This window comes from Desmodus rotundus, chromosome X (assembly GCF_022682495.2).
Source record: "Desmodus rotundus isolate HL8 chromosome X, HLdesRot8A.1, whole genome shotgun sequence".
Classification (NCBI taxonomy): domain Eukaryota; kingdom Metazoa; phylum Chordata; class Mammalia; order Chiroptera; family Phyllostomidae; genus Desmodus; species Desmodus rotundus.
The window spans coordinates 36960030-36967492 of NC_071400.1; the positions used below are offsets into that span (position 1 = coordinate 36960030).

General features: G+C 39.9%; 1 pseudogene; it reads right to left on the reverse strand.

Moving 5' to 3' along the window:
• Positions 1-4690: 4690 nt before the first annotated feature.
• Positions 4691-6528, reverse strand: LOC112321381 (ATP-binding cassette sub-family F member 2 pseudogene; annotated as a pseudogene).
• Between the last annotated feature and the right edge of the window lie 935 nt (positions 6529-7463).

Genomic DNA, 7463 nt, shown 5'->3' on the forward strand with positions numbered 1-7463 from the left:
TAGACCACATGACAGGACACAAAGCAACCCTCAACAAATTCAAGAAAATTGAAATCATATCAAGCATCTTCTCTGACCACAAGGGTCTGAAACTAGAAACCAACCCTAAGGGTAAAAACCCAAAACACTCAAAATCATGGAGACTGAATAGCATGCTATTAAACAATGAATGGGTCAAGAACGAGATTAGGGAAGAAATCAAAAACTTCCTGGAAACAAATGAAAACGAACTCACAACAACCCAAAACCTATGGGACACAGCAAAGGCAGTCCTGAGAGGGAAGTTCATAGCAATACAGGCCTACCTTAAGAAGTTAGAAACAGTTCACACAAACAACCTAACCCTACGCCTACAAGAACTGGAGGAACAACAACAAAGACAGCCCAGAGCAAGCAGAAGGAAGGAAATAACCAAGATCAGAGCAGAACTAAATGACATAGAGACTAAAAGCACAATTGTAAGGATCAGTGAATCCAGAAGCTGGTTCTTTGAAAAGATAAACAAAATCGACAAGCCTTTAAGTAGGCTTGTCAAGAAGAAAAGAGAGAGGATCCAAATAAACAGAATTAGAAATGAAAGTGGAGAGATTACAACTGATACCACAGAAATACAAAGGATCGTAAGAAATTACTATGAAGACCTATATGCTAAGAAATTTGAAAACCTAGATGAAATGGACACATTTCTAGAAAAATATAATCTTCCAAAACTGACTGAAGAAGAAGCAGAAAACCTGAACAGACCAATATCAGCAAAGGAAATTGAAGCAGTCATCAAGAAACTCCCATCACACAAAAGCCCTGGACCAGATGGTTTCACAGGAGATTTCTACAAAGCATTTAAGGAAGAGCTAACCCCTATCCTTCACAGACTATTCGAAAAAATCCAAACGGATGGAAGACTCCCAAACTCTTTTTATGAAGCCAGCATCACCCTAATCCCAAAACCAGATAAAGGCACAACAAAGAAAGAAAACTTCAGGCCAATATCGCTGATGAACATAGACGCTAAAATTCTCAACAAAATATTGGCAAACCGCATCCAGCATTACATTAAAACGATCATACACCATGACCAAGTGGGATTCATCCCAGGGATGCAAGGATGGTACAATATTCGCAAATCAATAAACATAATACATCACATCAACAACAGCAAAGACAAAAATCACATGATCATATAAATAGATGCTGAAAAAGCGTTCGATAAGATACAGCACCCATTTCTGATAAAAACACTCAGCAAAGTGGGAATAAAGGGAGCAGTCCTCAACACAATTAAGGCCATATATGAGAGACCTACAGCCAACATCACATTCAATGGACAAAAACTTAGAGCCTTCCCACTAAGATCAGGAACAAGACAAGGATGCCCTCTCTCACCACTCCTATTCAACATAGTATTGGAAGTCCTAGCCACAGCAATCAGACAAGAAAAAGCAATAAAAGGCATCCAAATTGGAAAGGAGGAAATGAAACTGTCACTGTTTGCAGACGACATGATAGTGTACATGGAAAACCCTATAGACTCCACTCAAAAACTACTCGACCTAATAAATGAATTTGGCAAAATAGCTGGACACAGAGTCAATACCCAGAAATCAAAGGCATTCCTGTACACCAACAACGAAACTGCAGAAACACAAATCAGGAAAAAAATCCCATTCGATATAGCAACAAGAAAAATAAAGTACCTAGGAATAAACCTAACCAAGGAGGTAAAAGACCTGTACTCAGAAAACTACACAACACTGAAGAAAGAAATTAAGGAAGATACAAACAAATGGAAGCATGTACCATGTTCATGGATTGGAAGAATTAACATCATCAAAATGGCCATACTACCCAAAGCAATTTATAGATTCAATGCAATCCCTATTAGAGTACCCATGACATATTTCACAGATATAGAACAAACATTGCAGAAATTTATATGGAACCATAAACGACCTCGAATAGCAGGAGCAATTTTGAGAAAGAAGGACAAAGCAGGAGGGATCACAATACCTGATATCAAACTGTATTACAAGGCCACGGTAATCAAAACAGCCTGGTACTGGCATAAAAACAGGCACATAGACCAATGGAACAGAATAGAGAGCCCAGAAATAAACTCAAATCTATACGATCAATTAATATTTGACAAAGGAGGCAGGAGCATAAAATGGAGCAAAAACAGTCTCTTCAACAGATGGTGTTGGGAGATCTGGACAGCTACGTGCAAAAAAATGAAACTCGATCACCAACTTACGCCATACACGAAAATAAACTCAAGATGGATAAAAGACTTAAATATAAGCCGTAACACCATAAAAGTCCTTGAGGAAAACATTGGCAGGAAAATCTCAGACATTCCACGCAGCAACATCCTCACAGACACATCCCCTAAAGCAAGGGACATAAAGGAAAGAATAAACAAATGGGACCTCATCAAAATAAAAAGCTTCTGCAGGGCTAAAGAAAACAGCACCAAATTACAAAGAGAACCAACAATATGGGAAAACATATTTGCCAATGATACCTCAGACAAGGGTCTGATCTCCAAAATATATAAAGAACTCACACGACTCCACTCCAGGAAGACAAACAACCCAATTAAAAAATGGGCAAAGGACTTAAATAGACACTTCTCCAAGGAAGACATACAGAAGGCCCAGAGACATATGAAAAGATGCTCAGCATCACTAGCCATCAGAGAGATGCAAATTAAAACCACAATGAGGTATCATCTCACACCAGTCAGAATGGCCAACATAAACAAATCCACAAACAAATGTTGGAGAGGATGCGGAGAAAAGGGAACCCTAGTGCACTGTTGGTGGGAATGCAGACTGGTGAGGCCACTGTGGAAAACAATATGGAATTTCCTCAGAAAACTATAAATGGAACTACCCTTTGACCCAGTAATTCCGCTGCTGGGATTATACCCTAAGAACACTGAAACACCAATCCAAAAGAATCTGTGCACCCCAATGTTCATAGCAGCACAATTTACAATAGCCAAGTACTGGAAGCAACCGAAGTGCCCATCAGCAAATGAGTGGATCCAAAAACTATGGTATATTTACACAATGGAATTCTACGCAGCAGAGAGAAAGAAGGAGCTTATACCCTTTGCAACAGCATGGATGAAACTGGAGAGCATTATGCTAAGTGAAATAAGCCAGGAAGTGAGGGACAAATACCATATGATCTCACCTTTAACTGGAACATAAGCAATAGAAGGAAAAAGCAAACAAAATATAACCAGAGACATTGAAGTTAAGAACAATGTAACAATAGCAAGGGCTGGGGTGGGGGGTGGGGGCGGGGACAGTGGGTAGAGGGGATTACAGGAACTACTATAAAGGACACATGAACAAATCCAAGGGGGAGGGTGGAGAGGGGGGAGGGAAGTGGGTTCACCTGGGGTGGGGTGAAGGGATGGGGAGAAAAGGCATACAACTGTAATTAAATAACAATAAAAAAAGAAAAAGAAAAAAAAATTTGTATTTTTGTTCAAGTAAAAGTAATTATATTTATAATGACTTTGTGTATGATCTTGCTCCTCTATTTTTTCAAACTGTATATGTTAGTTTTATGCTAGAAGCAATGATAAAATTAATATATCTCCTTTTCCTCCTCATTTCCTCTTCATCCTCTCAGCAATACATTTTAGTTGATAATGTTATATTTTTACCACTTTCTTAAGTAATGTTGGACAGGCTTATTCGACTATTGATGGCATATCATGGGGAACAGTGGGAGTGGTCTATCCTAGGTATAGCAATAAGGGAGTATATCGTCTATAAGGAATTTAAAAACAATAACAAAAGTGACAACATATCCATTTTTCATTATTACCATGCACCAGAAATTCTAATCTATGTCAATCATAAAATACTCCTTTCTTCAGAGGCATACATGGTCACTCTAGATATTCACCCCTCACTCCTTGGTGTACAACTTTATTCTATTACTTGCTTGCCAAATTTTAAATTAATTATTTACTTTTTGCTTCTTGTTTTAATTTTACCCTTTGTAGATGTCACACAGGTCTAAAAGTCATACTATTAAATAATTATCTAAAACCCCGCCCTGGTTGTTGTAGCCCAGTGGATTGAGTGTGGGCCTGTGAACCAAGGATTACCATTTTGATTCCCAGTCCAAGGACATACCTGGGTTGCAGGCCAGGTCCCCAGTCTGGGGCTTGTGAGAGGCAACCACACATTGATGTTTCTCTCCCTCTCTTTCTCCTTCCCTTCCCCTCTCTAAAAATAAATAAATAAATAAATAAAATATCTAAAAAAAAAAAAAAAACCAATCAGGATGAAGCCCTTGATCCAGAGCTCAAAATGAGAAGCACAAAGGAATGGAGGTGGTAGGCTGAGGGATATTACTCCAACATCACCAAAACCCAGAAAATCAGGATCTTAAGCTCCTTCATGGGCCAACCAGGATGTGGACACTTCTTTTAACCCTCAGGTGCCTCTGACCACATCACTTGCTGTCAGGAACAAGCAAGGGGCTGGTGGGAACAGCCATCTGAGTCCAGGCACAGATACAATGGGAAGGACAGGTATTCTCCAGATGCAGATAGGATCACAGAGTTCAGCCATGGCAGGTGGGGACAAGGGAAGGGCTGGGAAGAAGTATTGCAGCAATGCAGAACTCTTTCCCCAGGGATTCTACTCTGCCTGGACAGGGAAGCTCATACATTGTGGGTTCTTCTGGTGAGCTGAGGCTCCTGGCCCAACAGCTTAGACTTGAGGTATTCCTTGAAGGCCATGTCTCCAGTACACTTGTTGATTTTCTGCCTCTTAAAGACCCAGATTTCTTGTGCTACCTGCTGACTGAGTCTGAAATCATGGCTGACCAGCAGCATACCATATTCAAACTCATTGATAGCATCTGCCAGGAGGTCGATGGTCTCAATATCCAGGTGATTTGGTGGGCTTGTCCAGGAACAGTATCTGGTGTTGTACATGGCCAGCCAGGCCAGACACACTTGGCACTTCTGCCCATCAGACAGGTTCCAGATCAGGCTCACCTGCTGTTTCCCAGTGTGACCATATTGCCCAATGATCTTTCTCATTTCTTCTTTCTCCATAATCTCTGGATAGCACTTCATTGTGTACTCCAAAGGCAACAGGTCTAAGTCAAGGGGCTCTTTTAAATGCTGATGGCCTTGATGTAAGAGTATTTTTGTACCATCCTGTCTATTGGTAGTAGCTCTCAAATTAGCAGCTTCAGAGGAGATGACTTCTCTGCTCCATTGGGCCCTACCAAAGCTACTTTTATGTTAAGAGCAATATCAAATTCTAGAATGTTGTAGATGTGAGACTCATCTTTTGTACACTTGAAGCTGTCATTCTGCTCCATAATGACAGGTGGAATCTTATGACATGGTGGAAAGTAAAATGACAGTATCTTGTCATTCACAACCCTGTCAGTCCTGATGCCATCATTTTCTCTATTCTCCTTGCTCTGGGCAAGCAGGTTAACCTCAGCATTGCCATGACCAAACCTAGCAATGTAGTTATTCATGTGAGCAATCTGATCTTGCTTCCAGTGAAATCCCTTCAGCTTGTTCTCCAGCTCCAGGCATGTCTTCACATATTCATAATAATCACCCATATAGTTCAGTTTCTTGTTGTGCATGTGAATGGCGTAGGTGCAGACACAATTCAGAAAGTTCTGAGAATGAGAGATGAAGACCAGGGTGCACTTAAAAGCTTCTAGATCCTCTTCCAACTACTTACAAGAATTGAGGTCCAGGTGCTGGTGGGCTTATCTAGGAGCAGCCTGAAAGGCTGAATGAAGAGGGCTCTGGCAATGGCACCCCTCATCCTCCAGCTCTCACTGAAATCTTTTACTTTCTTGTGCTGCATGGCAAGAGTGAAACCCAGTCATTGTAGGATCCATGAGGCCTCATCTCTATCTTTTCAGCATCCAGTTCCTCCAGAGGCTCATAGAGTTCCGTGAGCCTTTCACACTCTGCATCCTTGTGAGCCAGCCTCTCAGCCTCCCTCTGCAACATGGCCCACTCTGTGTTGAATCCCATCACACAATGCAATGATATCTTGTCACTAGGGGGCATCTCCCAGGTCAGATGGTAGAAGTTGATATGCTCAGAGATGGGCAATTACAATTTCCCAATAAGAGAAAGCAGTATGGACATTCTAATTCCACTTAAGCCAATGAGGCCATAATACAGCTTAACTTTAATTCCATATTGGTATTACAGAGCAGCTCTTGACTATAAAAGGTGAGGGAGAGGTTGAGAATGTGAATACCAGTCCTATTGGGGTGAGACACAAGGATGCCAGTGACTGTTCAAGCAGCAGCATTCTTCATCTCTGAGTTTTCTAGTTCCTTGCTAAGAAAATCTACTTCTGGTCTCTTGACCATTGACCTTATTTTTGTCTCTTCCACCTGTGGTTTAGTGACAGCATTTCCATTTTCTTCAAGTCTCTTTCTGGGTCACTGTCATGCTCTGACAGCTTCCTTCCTTTTGGATGCTTTCTTCTTGGCCAGGTGAGAGGGCATGGTGATGTACCACAGTGGTACATTAGTGTTCTTTCAGGGAGCTATTTGGCCTTTGTCACAACAGCTACTCCTTAGGCCCTTCCTTGCTTTCCAATTTATTTTAAGTGATATTGACTCCCAGCTGTTAAAGATAAGACATTCGGTAAAGCTGTTCTACCTCCTGTCTCTGCTGTCTTTCTTTGATCTCTGATTCTTTTACTTATGTTCTATTCTTTCATCATTATTAGGACATGTATAATTTTATTGTGTTTGTTCTCTGTGATTCACCCTACGATTTTTTGTCTTATGTATACTTTTAAATATTTTCAATGCTTACCCTTTGTTGTGGTTTCTCCAGTCATCTCTTGGTTGACTTGGGTTGTTATCTCGTTAAGTTTCTTCAGAAAAACTAACATATACTATTTCCTTACCTCTTCCATAATTGGTAGTTTTTGTCCATAGAATTTACTTTTGAAGGGCAGTTTAAATGGCTTAAAAAATCCTTGATTCACTGTTTCATTTAGGAATAACATATTTAGACTTTCAAGAGCTTCAGGTGCTGCAATAACTATGTACGAAATGTTTAATGATACGAAAGATCATGTACAACTGAGCAAACAATAAAAGACTATAAAAATGGCCAGTAACATTTGATAAATTGCCAGACATAACATTTAGAAATGACAAAATAGCTAAGAACTCATTGAATAGGTTTTAGAGTAGACTATAAACATTTGAAGAGAAAAAACAATGACTGAGATGATATTACTCCTAGTGAGCTGAGAGAGACAAGGAGATTTTTAGAAACATGTAGAATAAAAGGAGAAAGTCTAATACAAGTAACTATAGCAGAAGAAAATAATATGGAGAATAAAGAAGAATTTTATTTATTTATTTATTTTTACTTAAAAAAATTTTATTTAGTTACAATTGTCTGCATTTTCTCCCCATCCCTC